Source organism: Oncorhynchus gorbuscha, linkage group LG19 (genome assembly GCF_021184085.1).
Source record: "Oncorhynchus gorbuscha isolate QuinsamMale2020 ecotype Even-year linkage group LG19, OgorEven_v1.0, whole genome shotgun sequence".
Lineage (NCBI taxonomy): Eukaryota > Metazoa > Chordata > Actinopteri > Salmoniformes > Salmonidae > Oncorhynchus > Oncorhynchus gorbuscha.
Window position 1 is genome coordinate 79835649 of NC_060191.1, and position 17368 is coordinate 79853016.

Sequence of the window (17368 nt, forward strand, 5' to 3'; positions counted from 1 at the left end):
CCCCATCATAGCACTGAGACTGCACTTGTGAAGGTGGTAAATGGCCTTTTAATGGCGTCAGACCGAGGCTCTGCATCTGTCCTCGTGCTCCTAGACCTTAGAGCTGCTTTTGATACCACTGATCAACACACATCTGTACATTTCAATGAAACATGGTGAAGCCCCAAACATTGCAAAAATCAGAAACTTTCTGTCCAAAAATTACGCAGAAAAATTAATCCATGCTTTTGTTACTTCTAGGTTAGACTACTGCAATGCTCTACTTTCCGGCTACCCAGATAAAGCACTAAATAAACTTCAGTTAGTGCTAAATACGGCTGCTAGAATCCTGACTAGAACCAAATAAATTGATCATATTACTCCAGTGCTAGCCTCCCTACACTGGCTTCCTGTTAAGGCAAGGGCTGATTTCAAGGTTTTACTGCTAACATACAAAGCATTACATGGGTTTGCTCCTACCTATCTTTCCGATTTGGTCCTGCCATACATACCTACATGTTCGTTACGGTCACAAGAAGCAGGCCTCCTTACTGTCCCTAGAATTTCTAAGCAAACAGCTGGAGGCAAGGCCTTCTCCTCTAGAGCTCCCTTTTTATGGAATGGTCTGCCTCCCCTTGTTAGAGACACAGACTCAGTCTCAACCTTTAAGTCTTTATTGAAGACTCATCTCTTCAGTGGGTCATATGATTGAGTGTAGTCTGGCCCAGGAGTGGGAAGGTGAACGGAAAGGCTCTGGAGCAACGAACCGCCCTTGCTGTCTCTGCCTGGCCGGTTCGCCTCTTTCCACTGTGATTCTCTGCCTCTAACCCTATTACAGGGGCTGAGTCACTAGCTTACTAGGGCTCTTTCATACTGTCCCTAGGAGGGGTGCGTCACTTGAATGGGTTGAGTCACTGATGTGATCTTCCTGTGTGGGTTGGCGCCCCCCCCTTGGGTTGTGCCATGGCGGAGGTCTTTGTGGGCTATACTCGGCCTTGTCTCAGGATGGTAAGTTGGTGGTTGAAGATATCCCTCTAGTGGTGGCCTGCCTGCCTCTCTCTCTCTCTCTCTCTCTCTCTCTCTCTCTCTCTCTCTCTCTCTCTCTCTCTCTCTCACCTGACTGTGCTGCTGCTCCAGTTTCAACTGTTCTGCCTGTGATTATTATTATTTGACCATGCTGGTCATTTATGAACATCTTGGCCATGTTCTGTTATAATCTCCACCCCACATAGCCTGGTTCCTCTCTAGGTTTCTTCCTAGGTTTTGGCCTTTCTAGGGAGTTTTTCCTAGCCACCGTGCTTCTACACCTGCATTGCTTGCTGTTTCAAATCAGATCAAATCAAATGTATTTATAAAGCCCTTCGTACATCAGCTGATTTCTCAAAGTGCTGTACAGAAACCCAACCTAAAACCCCAAACAGCAAGCAATGCAGGTGTAGTTTCTGTACAGCACTTTGAGATATCAGCTGATGTACGAAGGGCTATATAAATACATTTGATTTGATTTGATTTAAGCCCTTGAATGCTCCAAAAGAACCCCCTATGTTGTCAGCTGCGTGTGTGTGTGTGTGTGTGTGTGTGTGTGTGTGTGTGTGTGTGTGTGTGTGTGTGTGTGTGTGTGTGTGTGTGTGTGTGTGTGTGTGTGTGTGTGTGTGTGTGTGTGTGTGTGTCCTGACCACTAGCTGGGCTCATGATGTTCTGCTGCTGGACTGGTACTGGGCTGGTGGGAGGGGCCTGGTTCATCTGTAGGAGGGCCTTACGAGGGTCCAGCCAGGTGGTCGACTGGTCCAGATGGCTGCACAGAGAGAAGAGAAGAGTCCATCACTGAACGAAATGAACAAATAACTGTCATGAAACTTTCATGAACTTTTTAAAAACGTTCATGGAAAATGGAATCAAAAAAGAGTAGTACTGTATACTACTGTATAGAGTGTCCCTTTAGGGAGAGAACCCCACAAACTGAACTACTGTATAGAGCTTCCCTTTAGGGAGGGAACCCCACAGACTGAACTACTGTATAGAGCTTCCCTTTAGGGAGGAAATCCCACAAACTGAACTACTGTATAGAGCTTCCCTTTAGGGAGGAAACCCCACAAACTGAACTACTATATAGAGCTTCCCTTTAGGGAGGGAACCCCACAAACTGAACTACTGTATAGAGCTTCCCTTTAGGGAGGGAACCCCACAAACTGAACTACTATATAGAGCTTCCCTTTAGGGAGGGAACCCCACAAACTGAACTACTGTATTTTCTTCCACACTGGAATTTACAAGTTTATTATAACGTTACGAAACAGAGAATATGTCCCAAATGGCACCCTGTTATGTATTTAATGCACTACTTCTGGTCAAAAGTAGTGCACTATAAAGGGAATAGGGTGCCAATTGGGACATATTCCAGAGTTAAAACATAGCTGTAGGATCTGAAAACAACAAAACTACACAAACATGAGGCTCCATGCTGAGTTTTCCGTCTGTACAATGACAGAAAGAAACAAAGAGTGGAAAGCAACACATCTCAACATCATCAGCCTGTAATAGATATTGTAAATAGGCCATTTCTGCTGACAGTTATTCAGACCACACACCTCTCTCTACACGTCCCTGCCTTAAGCATAAAACAGACCGAGAAGCTCCCTGCCGATAGACTGCCAATAAGTACTTATAACAGTAGGAGGTCGTTCCTGCTGCGTGCTGACCAAGCAGCAACAAACCTGCCATTTCTACTTGTAGAATTGCAATACTTGTCAGTGGCCAACAGTGTTGCCAGGTCCAGCTAAAATGTTTAGCCCAATGACCTCTGAACACCTACCCACAAGGCCTGAAAACTAGCCCAATGACCTCTGAAAACCTACCCACAAGGCCTGAAAACTAGCCCAATGACCTCTGAAAATCTACCCACAAGGCCTGAAAACCCAAGCCTACCCAAAGGCCTGACCTCTGAAAACCCCACAAGGCCTGACCCAATGACAAAACCTACCCGGCCTGAAAACTAGCCCAATGACCTCTGAAAACCTACCCGCAAGGCCTCTGAAAACTAGCCCAATGACCTCTGAAAACCTACCCTCAAGGCCTGAAAACTAGCCCAATGACCTCTGAAAACCTACCTCTGAAAACCTACCCTCAAGGCCTGAAAACTAGCCCAATGACCTCTGAAAACCTACCCACAAGGCCTGAAAACTAGCCCAATGACCTCTGAAAACCTACCCACAAGGCCTGAAAACTAGCCCAATGACCTCTGAAAACCTACCCACAAGGCCTGAAAACTAGCCCAATGACCTCTGAAAACCTACCCACAAGGCCTGAAAACTAGCCCAATGACCTCTGAAAACCTACCCTCAAGGCCTGAAAACTAGCCCAATGACCTCTGAAAACCTACCCGCAAGGCCTGAAAACTAGCCCAATGACCTCTGAAAACCTACCCGCAAGGCCTGAAAACTAGCCCAATGACCTCTGAAAACCTACCCGCAAGGCCTGAAAACTAGCCCAATGACCTCTGAAAACCTACTCTCAAGGCCTGAAAACTAGCCCAATGACCTCTGAAAACCTACCCGCAAGGGCTGAAAACTAGCTCAATGACCTCTGAAAACCTACCCTCAAGGCCTGAAAACTAGCCCAATGACCTCTGAAAACCTACCCGCAAGGGCTGAAAACTATCCCAATGACCTCTGAAAACCTACCCACAAGGCCTGAAAACTAGCCCAATGACCTCTGAAAACCTACCCGCAAGGCCTGAAAACTAGCCCAACGACCTCTGAAAACCTACCCGCAAGGCCTGAAAACTAGCCCAATGACCTCTGAAAACCTACCCACAAGGCCTAAAAACTAGCCCAAAAAAAACTATCTCAGCAAGAGAGGAGTTGACACATTTATCCAAGAGACACTTTTTCCATAACGTTATCGAGCGAATTAAGAAGGTATATCGACGTCATTTTTAACGACGTAGGCTAAGAAGCTAAATATGGTTTTCCTTCCCAAATAATAATTATTGTATGTTTAAGAATACGTCATCAGAGAAAAGATAAATCCCCCTTATTAAACTCTCCAGATCAATGGATTTAACTTGTTTGGACTTCTATGACTAAACAATAAGTCCAGAGGAGGTGTGGTATATATCCAATATACCACGGATAAAGGCTGCTCTTTAAACACAGCCCTTAGCCGTGGTATATTGGACATATACCACAAACCCCTGAGGTGCGTTATTGCTATTATAAACTGGTTAGCAATGTAATTAGAATAGTAAAAAGTCATGTTTTTGTCATTCCCATGGTACACAGTCTGATATACCATGGCGTTCAACCAATCAGCATTCAGGGCTCAAACCACACAGTTTATACATTACATTACATTTAAGTCATTTAGCAGACGCTCTTATCCAGAGCGACTTACAAATTGGTGCATTCACCTTATGACATCCAGTGGAACAGTCACTTTACAAATGTAAATACATTTTGTATGTGCTATAGATACATTTGACAGGGAATCTCAACCTGTCGTTTGCCTGCCCCCTGCTTCTGTAATACAGTCTGCATCTGGGTCTTATCCTGAGCCTTGACATTAACTAAACATGGCCATTAACAAGGGCATAATAACACGAGGCCACAAATAAAAACCCAGTCAAATGCTATGTATTAAATCTGTTTGCCAGCTATATCGTCATTTCAACATATTTATTGTATAAAATGTTACGCTGCTGTAGCCTGGAATGGTATATAAATTAATAGGCAACAGATGCCAATGTAGCCTATGATTCTCCACATGTAATGTCCTTTTAATTGTGGACATTTTCCCATAACAGAAGCACGCGAGGCAGTTCCGTAACTTCCATTTCAAAAGTTCTACTCTCGCAGGGCTCCAACTGAGTACAACACACTTGATGCGGTTATCCATAAGAAAAGTCGACATTTGAATGTAGTTGACTTTAAACCACCTCTGAGATCATTTATCTAAAGAGCTCTAGTGCGCCTAAAGTCATTTTCCAATGCTTTGTAGCCGTTATATCAGTTAATATGTTTTATTGTAAACAGGAGTCTCCCGTAAAGACCAATCCAAATAGTCTACTGTAACGGCTGTCTTCCTCTGACGAGGAAAAGTGGTAAGGATCGGAGGACGAAGGCGCAGCGTGGTACGTGTTCATGCTCTTTATTAAAACAAGTGAACACTGAAACAAAACAATAAAGGACACGTGAAATAACCAACCGAAACAGTTCTGTGTGGAACACACAGAAAATAAACACCCAGGAAACAGTTCCGTGTGGAACACACAGAAAATAAACACCCAGGAAACAGTTCCGTGTGGAACACACAGACACAGAAAATAAACACCCAGGAAACAGTTCCGTGTGGAACACACAGAAAATAAACACCCAGGAAACAGTTCCATGTGGAACACACAGAAAATAAACACCCACGAAACACAAGTGGGAAAAGGCTACCTAAGTATGATTCTCAATCAGAGACAACTAACGACACCTGCCTCTGATTGAGAACCATACCAGGCCAAACGCAAAACACAACATAGAAAAGGGAACATAGACAAACCACCCAAATCACGTCCTGACCATACTAAAACAAAGATAAATCCAAGGAACTAAGGTCAGAACGTGACATCTACCTACCACTGGTAAACAGTAGTCTCCATAATGACCAATCTAAATAGTCTACCTACCACTGGTAAACAGTAGTCTCCATAATGACCAATCTAAATAGTCTACCTACAACTGGTAAACAGTAGTCTCCATAATAACCAATCTAAATAGTCTACTGGTAAACAGGAGTCTCCATAGTGACCAATCTAAATAGTCTTCTGGTAAACAGGAGTCTCCATAGTGACCAATCTAAATAGTCTGCTGGTAAACAGTAGTTTCCATAATGACCAATCTAAATAGTCTGCTGGTAAACAGTAGTCTCCATAATGACCAATCTAAATAGTCTGCTGGTAAACAGTAGTCTCCATAATGACCAATCTAAATAGTCTGCTGGTAAACAGTAGTCTCCATAATGACCAATCTAAATAGTCTGCTGGTAAACAGTAGAGTCTCCATAGTGACCAATCTAAATAGTCTGCTGGTAAACAGGAGTCTCCATAATGACCAATCTAAATAGTCTGCTGGTAAATAGGAGTCTCCATAGTGACCAATCTAAATAGTCTGCTGGTAAACAGTAGTCTCACACTCACTCGTCAGCAGCAGCAGGTTACAGTTAATATCTCTATATCTCTATTTTTACGTGGGCCGTGGTGCAATTTAATAGTAGCCCAAAAACCTGCCACCCGCGACCAATAGGTCTGCACCCGTGACATCGTTTTCGATCCTGGTAGCCAACAACTTGACTTTGAGCCAATCAGAGAGCATGAACTCCGACATGGGGAACCAACAGGAGTGACAACAAAAAGGAAAAAGAGGGCATTTTCTCCACTAATCCAAGGTTAAATCACAGAGTTTCTAAGCCCAGAGGCGCAACATCACCAGACTTCTAGGAACGCGTCAAAGCGGACCAAGCGGACCAGGCGGACCAGGCGGACCAGGCAGACCAAGCGAACCAGGTGGACCAGGCGGACCAAGCGAACCAGGCGGACCAGGTGGACCAGGCGGACCAAGCGAACCAGGCGGACCAGGTGGACCAGGCGGACCAGGTGGACCAGGCGGACCAAGCGAACCAGGCGGACCAAGCGGACCAGGCGGACCAAGCAGACCAGGTGGACCAGGCAGACCAGGCGGACCAAGAAGACCAGGCGGACCAGACGGACCAGGCGGACCAAGCGGACCAAGCGGACCAGACGGACCAAGCGGACCAGGCGGACCAAGCAGACCAGGCGGACCAAGCAGACCAAGCGGACCAGGCGGACCAGGCAGACCAAGCGGACCAGGCCCAGGCCGAGGTTTGGGGAGTCAGGGAGAAGGTCTTCCTTAGTTGTTAAATACAATCGACTATAGATATAGACTATATAGACTATAGAGTCATTATCTAGTTGAACATCTTAGTAATCCAACCTCTTGAAGATGACAAACTGACACGTTTTCGTGAAAACAACTTGTTATCAAAGGAGTGCCTTTGATTGAACAGCGCGAGACAACCGTTAGATCAGGGATGCGTTCAGTAATGAATGACCAGTTGAAAAACTGGGAGGAGTTGGGTTGTGGGTTGGGGAACGCTGTCAGCATGGCCAATCCCTTTAAATACGTCACTCATTGTATCAAGTCACACCTCGCCACACCAAACGGTAGCAAACAGACCCCCTGTTCAAGAACACACAAGAACGTTTTGCGGAACATAGCAAACATTAAAGCGAACTGAACGTACCTCTGATGGCGTGTTTCCGGGCATTAGCTTAGCTAGCGAACGTCGCCATGACATTTCCTACAAGTGTGATCAGTTTCTACCTATCTAACAAACTGTACTGTCTTTGGCTAAATGTCATGAGTCAGTCACAATTCATAGGCTATGTAGGCTATGGGATGGTAGCTAGCTAAGTACAGAGATGCAATGCACACAACACTAAATACTTCCTCCAAGCTGTCAGGATTTGGCCAGGGTTGTTCTGGTTTTTGGTCACTAGATGCCCCCATTGTGCCTTTTGACCTTTTGTTTTCCCTTGATCCCCATTATTATTTGCACCTGTGCCTCGTTTCCCCTGATTGTATTTAAACCCTTTGTTTCCCTCAGTTCTTGGCTCTGTGTTTGTATGTTAGCACCAGCCCTAGTACTCTGAGAACTCTTGTTGATCCCGGTGGAGTCTCTTGTGGAATTCTGTTTTTTGTTCTTCTTTGTTTGTTTTTGAGTATCTTTTGAGGCTTTTTGTGCTATACCTTCCACCTTGTGGATTTACATTTTTGTCTTGGAGGATTACCTTTGTTCTTGTGGAATTCCTCTTGAGGTTGTGGAGTTACATGTTTTCCTGAAGAACTTCACTTTTTACTTAATTAAATACACCGTCTCAAGTACTGCTGTGTCTGCCTCATCTTCTGGGTTCTGCCGACTATTCGTGGCTCAGTTGGTTAAGTGACTGTTTCTCACTCCGGAGACCCGGGTTCGAAACCGGGTCCTGACACAAGCTAGCTAACCACTGTATTGACATAATTAAATCACAATGGATAGTTGCCGAGCACCATACTTAGCTAGCTAGCTAGGATGCTGTGCTAGCTGGTAAATATGGTAATGTTAGCTAGCTAAACATTTGTCTATGGTCTGGCACTGGCAGTATGGGGTTATAATAATAATTATTATTATTATAGAAAGTGAATTAAAATGTTTCTTCGTCATCTTGCTAGGTAGTTATCTAGCTGTAGCCATCTGGCTAGTATCAACTAAGGCCTTCTTTAAAATAGCATGACTAAGCAACGCATATGGTCAACACTGCCAATCAATGCTACTTTCACCATCTTGGTTGGAGTATTTTAACAAGGCTGACTCTTTCAAGGTCTTTGCTGTATGAACACAAAAAAGATTGGTTGAATGCCGACATTGTTCAGAGGTGCAAAGTACTGTTGGCAGGCAAACATTTGACAATCCTACAGGTGTGTTTGAGCTTTTATAGAGTAGAGACAGGATCACAATACAGCTCCCTGCTCCTCCCTTCCTGTCTTCTCCGCCCTTCCTGTCTTCTCCTCCCTTCCTGTCTGCTCCTCCCTTCCTTCCTGCTCCTCCCTTCCTGTCTTCTCCTCCCTTCCTTCCTACTCCTCCCTTCCTGCCTCTACTCCCTTCCTGTCTTCTCCTCCCTTCCTGTCTGCTCCTCCCTTCCTGCCTCTACTCCCTTCCTGTCTGCTCCTCCCTTCCTGTCTGCTCCTCCCTTCCTGTCTTCCCCCCCCTTCCTTCCTGCTCCTCCCTTCCTATCTTCTCCTCCCTTCCTTCATACTCTTCCCTTCCTGCCTGTACTCCCTTCCAGTCTGCTCCTCCCTTCCTGTCTGCTCCTCCCTTCCTGTATTCTCCTCCCTTCCTGCCTGCTCCTCCCTTCCTGTCTGCTCCTCCCTTCCTGTCTGCTCCTCCCTTGCTGTCTGCTCCTCCCTTCCTGCCTGCTCCTCCCTTCCTTCCTACTCCTCCCTTCCTGCCTGCTCCTCCCTTCCTGTCTGCTCCTCCCTTCCTGTCTGATCCTCCCATCCTGTCTGCTCCTCCCTTCCTGCCTTCTCCCTTCCTGTCTGCTCCTCCCTTCCTTCCTGCTCCTCCCTTCCTTCCTGCTCCTCCCTTCCTGTCTTCTCCTCCCTTCCTGTCTGCTCCTCCCTTCCTGTCTTCTCCTCCCTTCCTGTCTGCTCCTCCCTTCCTTCCTGCTCCTCCCTTCCTGTCTTCTCCTCCCTTCCTTCATACTCCTCCCTTCCTGCCTCTACTCCCTTCCTGTCTGCTCCTCCCTTCCTGTCTGCTCCTCCCTTCCTGCCTGCTCCTCCCTTCCTGTCTGCTCCTCCCTTCCTGTCTGCTCCTCCCTTCCTTTCTTCTCCTCCCTTCCTGCCTGCTCCTCCCTTCCTTCCTACTCCTCCCTTCCTGTCTGCTCCTACCTTCCTGTCTGCTCCTCCCTTCCTGCCTGCACCTCCCTTCCTGTCTGCTCCTCCCTCCCTTCCTGCTCCTCCCTTCCTGTCTGCTCCTCCCTTCCTGCCTGCTCCTCCCTTCCTTCCTACTCCTCCCTTCCTTCCTACTCCTCCCTTCCTGCCTGCTCCTCCCTTCCTGCCTGCTCCTCCCTTCCTGCCTGCTCCTCCCTTCCTTCCTGCTCCTCCCTTCCTTCCTGCTCCTCCCTTCCTGTCTTCTCCTCCCTTCCTGTCTGCTCCTCCCTTCCTGTCTTCTCCTCCCTTCCTGTCTGCTCCTCCCTTCCTGTCTGCTCCTCCCTTCCTGTCTTCTCCTCCCTTCCTGTCTGCTCCTCCCTTCCTGCCTGCTCCTCCCTTCCTGCCTGCTCCTCCCTTCCTGTCTGCTCCTCCCTTCCTGCCTGCTCCTCCCTTCCTTCCTACTCCTCCCTTCCTTCCTACTCCTCCCTTCCTGCCTGCTCCTCCCTTCCTGCCTGCTCCTCCCTTAGCTCCAACAGTGCAGTAGTATCTAACTAAATGCTTGGGTTCCTAACTCCAACAGTAATATCTAACTAAATGCTTGTGTTCCTAACTCCAACAGTAATATCTAACTAAATGCTTGTGTTCCTAACTCCAACAGTAATATCTAGCTAAATGCTTGTGTTCCTAGCTCCAACAGTGCAGTAATATCTAACTAAATGCTTGTGTTCCTAGCTCCAACAGTGCAGTAATATCTAACTAAATGCTTGTGTTTCTAGCTCCAACAGTGCAGTAGTATCTAACTAAATGCTTGTGTTCCTAACTCCAACAGTAGTATCTAACTAAATGCTTGTGTTTCTAGCTCCAACAGTGCAGTAATATCTAACTAAATGCTTGTGTACCTAGCTCCAACAGTGCAGTAATATCTAACTAAATGCTTGTGTTTCTAGCTCCAACAGTGCAGTAGTATCTAACTAAATGCTTGTGTTCCTAACTCCAACAGTAATATCTAACTAAATGCTTGTGTTTCTAGCTCCAATCGTGCAGTAATATCTAATTAAATGCTTGTGTTTCTAGCTCCAACAGTACAGTAATATCTAACTAAATGCTTGTGTTCCTAACTCCAACAGTAGTATCTAACTAAATGCTTGTGTTTCTAGCTCCAACAGTGCAGTAGTATCTAACTAAATGCTTGTGTTCCTAGCTCCAACAGTGCAGTAGTATCTAACTAAATGCTTGTGTTCCTAACTCCAACAGTGCAGTAGTATCTAACTAAATGCTTGTGTTCCTAGCTCCAACAGTGCAGTAGTATCTAACTAAATGCTTGTGTTCCTAACTCCAACAGTAATATCTAACTAAATGCTTGTGTTTCTAGCTCCAACAGTGCAGTAGTATCTAACTAAATGCTTGTGTTTCTAGTAATATCTAACTAAATGCTTTTGTTTCTAGCTCCAACAGTGCAGTAATATCTAACTAAATGCTTGTGTTCCTAGCTCCAACAGTGCAGTAATATCTAACTAAATGCTTGTGTTCCTAGCTCCAACAGTGCAGTAGTATCCAACTAAATGCTTGTGTTCCTAACTCCAACAATAATATCTAACTAAATGCTTGTGTTCCTAGCTCCAACAGTGCAGTAGTATCTAACTAAATGCTTGTGTTCCTAACTCCAACAGTGCAGTAGTATCTAACTAAATGCTTGTGTTCCTAGCTCCAACAGTGCAGTAGTATCTAACTAAATGCTTGTGTTCCTAACTCCAACAGTAATATCTAACTAAATGCTTGTGTTTCTAGCTCCAACAGTGCAGTAGTATCTAACTAAATGCTTGTGTTTCTAGCTCCAACAGTGCAGTAGTATCTAACTAAATGCTTGTGTTTATAGCTCCAACAGTGTATTAGTATCTAACTAAATGCTTGTGTTTCTAGCTCCAACAGTGCAGTAGTATCTAACTAAATGCTTGTGTTTCTAGCTCCAACAGTGCAGTAATATCTAACTAAATGCTTGTGTTTCTAGCTCCAACAGTGCAGTAGTATCTAACTAAATGCTTGTGTTTCTAGCTCCAACAGTGCAGTAATATCTAACTAAATGCTTGTGTTTCTAGCTCCAACAGTGCAGTAGTATCTAACTAAATGCTTGTGTTTCTAGCTCCAACAGTGCAGTAATATCTAACTAAATGCTTGTGTTTCTAGCTCCAACAATGCAGTAGTATCTAACTAAATGCTTGTGTTCCTAGCTCCAACAGTGCAGTAATATCTAACTAAATGCTTGTGTTTCTAGCTCCAACAGTGCAGTAGTATCTAACTAAATGCTTGTGTTTCTAGCTCCAACAGTGCAGTAATATCTAACTAAATGCTTGTGTTCCTAGCTCCAACAGTGCAGTAATATCTAACTAAATGCTTGTGTTTCTAGCTCCAACAGTGCAGTAGTATCTAACTAAATGCTTGTGTTTCTAGCTCCAACAGTGCAGTAATATCTAACTAAATGCTTGTGTTTCTAGCTCCAACAATGCAGTAGTATCTAACTAAATGCTTGTGTTTCTAGCTCCAACAATGCAATAGTATCTAACTAAATGCTTGTGTTTCTAGCTCCAACAATGCAGTAGTATCTAACTAAATGCTTGTGTTCCTAGCTCCAACAGTGCAGTAATATCTAACTAAATGCTTGTGTTTCTAGCTCCAACAGTGCAGTAGTATCTAACTAAATGCTTGTGTTCCTAGCTCCAACAGTGCAGTAGTATCTAACTAAATGCTTGTGTTTCTAGCTCCAACAGTGCAGTAATATCTAACTAAATGCTTGTGTTCCTAGCTCCAACAGTAGTATCTAACTAAATGCTTGTGTTCCTAGCTCCAACAGTAGTATCTAACTAAATGCTTGTGTTCCTAGCTCCAACAGTAGTATCTAACTAAATGCTTGTGTTTCTAGCTCCAACAGTGCAGTAATATCTAACTAAATGCTTGTGTTCCTAGCTCCAACAGTAATATCTAACTAAATGCTTGTGTTCCTAGCTCCAACAGTAGTATCTAACTAAATGCTTGTGTTCCTAGCTCCAACAGTGCAGTAATATCTAACTAAATGCTTGTGTTTCTAGCTCCAACAGTGCAGTAATATCTAACTAAATGCTTGTGTTTCTAGCTCCAACAGTACAGTAGTATCTAACTAAATGCTTGTGTTTCTAGCTCCAACAGTGCAATAATATCTAACTAAATGCTTGTGTTTCTAGCTCCAACAGTACAGTAGTATCTAACTAAATGCTTGTGTTCCTAGCTCCAACAGTGTAGTAGTATCTAACTAAATGCTTGTGTTTCTAGCTCCAACAGTGTAGTAGTATCTAACTAAATGCTTGTGTTCCTAGCTCCAACAGTAGTATCTAACTAAATACTTGTGTTTCTAGCTCCAACAGTACAGTAGTATCTAACTAAATGCTTGTGTTTCTAGCTCCAACAGTACAGTAATATCTAACTAAATGCTTGTGTTTCTAGCTCCAACAGTGCAGTAATATCTAACTAAATGCTTGTGTTTCTAGCTCCAACAGTGCAGTAATATCTAACAATTCACAACAACAGCTGGTGATGGCCGTTTAACAGTCTGATGGCCTTGAGATAGTAGCTGTTTTTCAGTCTCTCGATCCCTGCTTTGATGGAGAGCCCTGTGGTTGTGGGCAGTGCAGTTGCCGCACCAGGCGGTGATACAACCAGAAAGGATGCAGCCTACATAGTGTGTTATTAACGTGTTGTTTTTAAACTTACTTGAGGAAGTATCTCTGTCCAGAGGGGGTCTGAGCCACCTCCCAACCCGGGGGCAGGGGCATGTCATCTGGGATCTCATAGGACGACTGTCGGAGGTTTGATGGAGGCGCGCCCGCGGGGACCATGCCCAACAGGGGTGACACTGCCCCTAGCTGTAGAGAGGCCGGAGATGAGTGGGCACGCACATGGTGGGGGGCGAGGGCACCAGCCGTTACTGCATCTGTGCTAGCCTGGGTGGAGGTAGGAAGGAGAGGAGATGAGGCGGGATGAGGAGGGGGAGAGGAGGGGAAGAGGGGAGAGAGAAGGGAAAGAGAGGAGAATACAGTTTAACAAGCTACCAGTGTTGGGAAAGCTACTCTGAATACAGTTTACCAAGCTACCAGTGTTGGGAAAGCTACTCTGAATACAGTTTACCAAGCTACCAGTGTTGGGAAAGCTACTCTGAATACAGTTTACCAAGCTACCAGTGTTGGGAAAGCTACTCTGAATACAGTTACCAAGCTACCAGTGTTGGGAAAGCTACTCTGAATACAGTTTACCAAGCTACCAGTGTTGGGAAAGCTACTCTGAATACAGTTTACCAAGCTACCAGTGTTGGGAAAGCTACTCTGAATACAGTTTACCAAGCTACCAGTGTTGGGAAAGCTACTCTGAATACAGTTTACCAAGCTACCAGTGTTGGGAAAGCTACTCTGAATACAGTTACCAAGCTACCAGTGTTGGGAAAGCTACTCTGAATACAGTTTACCAAGCTACCAGTGTTGGGAAAGCTACTCTGAATACAGTTTACCAAGCTACCAGTGTTGGGAAAGCTACTCTGAATACAGTTTACCAAGCTACCAGTGTTGGGAAAGCTACTCTGAATACAGTTTACCAAGCTACCAGTGTTGGGAAAGCTACTCTGAATACAGTTTACCAAGCTACCAGTGTTGGGAAAGCTACTCTGAATACAGTTACCAAGCTACGAGTATTGGGAAAGCTACTCTGAATACAGTTTACCAAGCTACCAGTTCCCTCACACTGGAAGAAGTTACTATTAATATACTTTAATATTGTCTTGTTACACACCGTGTGTAATGGAAAGGTGTTTCTTGCATATCCCAACTACCCCTGAGACAACCACAGGGAGTGGGGTCACAGCCACGGTCACCGTTGTACAGTGTCCCTGGAGCAATTAGGGTTAAGTGCCTTGCTCACGGGCACATGGACAGATGTTTCACCTTGTCAGCTCGGCTATTCGAACCAGCAGCCTTTTGGTTACTGGCCCAATACTCTAACCTCACGGCAACCTGCCGCCCCTAAAGCCAATAACAAAAATACGGTTTACTGAACATTTACATTTAAGTCATTTAGCAGACGCTGAACTATAGTTACTTTGAAAAAGTAGTCCACTACATCCAAACTACTTTGTGAAAAATTATCATATGTAAATCTAACATGTCACAGACAAAAAAATTAAAGAAGAGATAACTTTTGGGGTTATATTTTAACAGAATGTATAATGTAGTCTATTAAACACAACAAGAATGTTTCAAGTGATAATTAGGCAGGAGAAGGAGAAGAAAAAGTGGTTTGTAGTTCCAGTAGTTAGCTCTACCACTCCATGGCAACAACAAAAAGGCTATTAACTAGTGAACTACCACCAAGCTACTGTGAAATGTAGTCACAATTATAGTTAAACTACATGTAGGTCACTACTCACTTCAAAGTCATTCTTGTAATGAAGTATAGCCAAGTTTTGTAAAGAGTAAAGAATGTAATAAAGAAGCAGTTGTTCCATGCAATAAGAATAAACATGATGGGGCATGAGCTTGAATAAACATGAATAACAAGTAGGAGACGTTTGATGGTGCTGCTCATAAAGGCATAGGAGGAGAGGGGTGCTGCCGCATGCTGCTACAGCGAATCAGGGAAAACAACTGTCCCGACAGCCATTCCCCGACAAGTCTGCAAGTCAAACCCCGAATGCACACCGTCAAACCGCGAATGCACACTGTTAGCTCAACTCTTTTACCAAACATCAGAAACTAAAAAGAAGAAATTGTCAATAGGATTGAGTGATTCAAAAACCAGTATATGATTTTGTAACCGCTACATTGTTTGACAAACCTCGCTGGCAGCATCCACTTCTACACAAATGTATCTGTTGCTATTGAAGTAATTATTACAGTCCATTTTTTGATCACAGACATTTTGTTCAAATTTAGAAACATCAAACGTTACACCTTTAATCAATCTTAAAATGAATAATGTATATTTTATAGTGGTACTGTATTTTAATAAGCTTATTTATGCAACGTAAAAAAATACAGATTTATTATAAAATAACCCATATCACTTTTGCAACTACAACTTGATGCAACTTGTGTACTAACTTCAAATAACTATTTGTAAAAGTATAATACAGTAATCCATGCACACAGCACGCACTACTATAGTAATAACACTTTAAACATTAATCAACAACTCCCTCAAAGGTTACCATGCTCAGTTGTTGATTGGTCTGTATTTAGGAAATAGAAGAACTTCTCAATCAGTTGAATTAGTTAAAGACATGCTCCTGAACTTTGGCGACTATTAAATATGTTTTAAACCTCCCGCTTTTGTCTGGAGTTGTAGGACACTCCCGAATAGTAACAAGTGTGCGTAAGAGTAAAACGACACAAAAGGTTTTCCTCTACTCGTCAGTAAAGCGTCGGGGGCCTAGTAGGTGGTTGTGTGTGTGAGGGTGGTCTCTAACGTCTTACTTGTCTGGAGTGGGACTTTGGCTCAGGCGGTTTGAAGAAGGAATCGGGTAGCTTTCTCATCCTCATGGGGACGGAGGCGGGGACGATTGTGTTTTTCGGGTTCATAACAGCGTTGAAAAGGGCCTCCAGATCAGTCTCCGTGTCTCCCCGGACATGGACTATCTGGTGACCGGCTGGAGGGTTGTGCTGGCTGGGATCCATGGTTATTCCAAAAACAATACAAAACCTATTTGCCCGAGAAAAAATGTCTCTAAAAGATTCAAAGAGCCAAAATCAATGCAACGTTTTCTTCAGAACGAAACTTGAAACCTCAAATCATCCAACTTCCAAAAGTAAATTCTTCCAAAAGTAACTTCGATGAAGTTGTTCAATTATTGTGAATGTATTTTCTCCCAACAATATGGCTAACTATTGTAATCTCCGAAAAGTGTACTCTTCTTTCTGCTGTTTCGGAAAGACACACTAGCTAATATAACAACGTGCATATCTACCCAACTGTATCGGTAACTTTTCCAAAAAGAAACACAAAGAGAACAGCTAAAAACTTATCTTGAGCGAAACTCAAATAACTGCACAGATTAACTTTCGAGAGTTGACCGATTTTGCCATGAAACAGGAGTGACAGCGCGCATTGTAAATCATTGCCTTCTCACTGTTGTAAAGTTGAAGCTGACTTGGTTCTACACTCCAGGCAGGACATCCGACTCTGACTCATGTGATCTGAACCTCGGAATGGGCAGGGCTTGGGATCATTCACTGGGACAGAGAGCCTTTACAGAGACCACATCCCTCTTCTCTAGTGGGGAGAACTTTATCTACAGCAACGTTTAATCAACTATTCTTACGACTGTGATTTAGATTTGAGACTAATCTGGAGTGTTTTTGTGTCGGGAAACTTGTTCCGTTTCATTGTTATAGCAATTGAAATGCCATTGTATTGTCATGCCTTAGTAAATGATTAATAAACTATAGTCATGTCTTGGGAAATGATGAATAAACTATAGTTATGCCTTAATAAATGAATAAATGATGAATAAACTATAGTTATTCCTTAATAAATGATGAATAAACTATAGTTATTCCTTAATAAATGATGAATAAACTATAGTTATTCCTTAATAAATGATGAATAAACTATAGTTATTCCTTAATAAATGATGAATAAACTATAGTTATTCCTTAGTAAATGATGAATAAACTATAGTTATTCCTTAATAAATGATGAATAAACTATAGTTATTCCTTAATAAATGATGAATAAACTATAGTTATTCCTTAGTAAATGATGAATAAACTATAGTTATTCCTTAATAAATGATTAATAAACTATAGTCATGTCTTAATAAATGGAAATGATGAATAAACTATAGTTATGCCTTAATAAATGAATAAATGATGAATAAACTATAGTTATTCCTTAATAAATGATGA

General features: G+C 43.4%; 1 pseudogene; it reads right to left on the reverse strand.

Moving 5' to 3' along the window:
• Window positions 1–16647, reverse strand: part of LOC124005984 — a 46323-nt pseudogene extending 29676 nt beyond the window's left edge.
• Window positions 16648–17368: the final 721 nt, after the last annotated feature.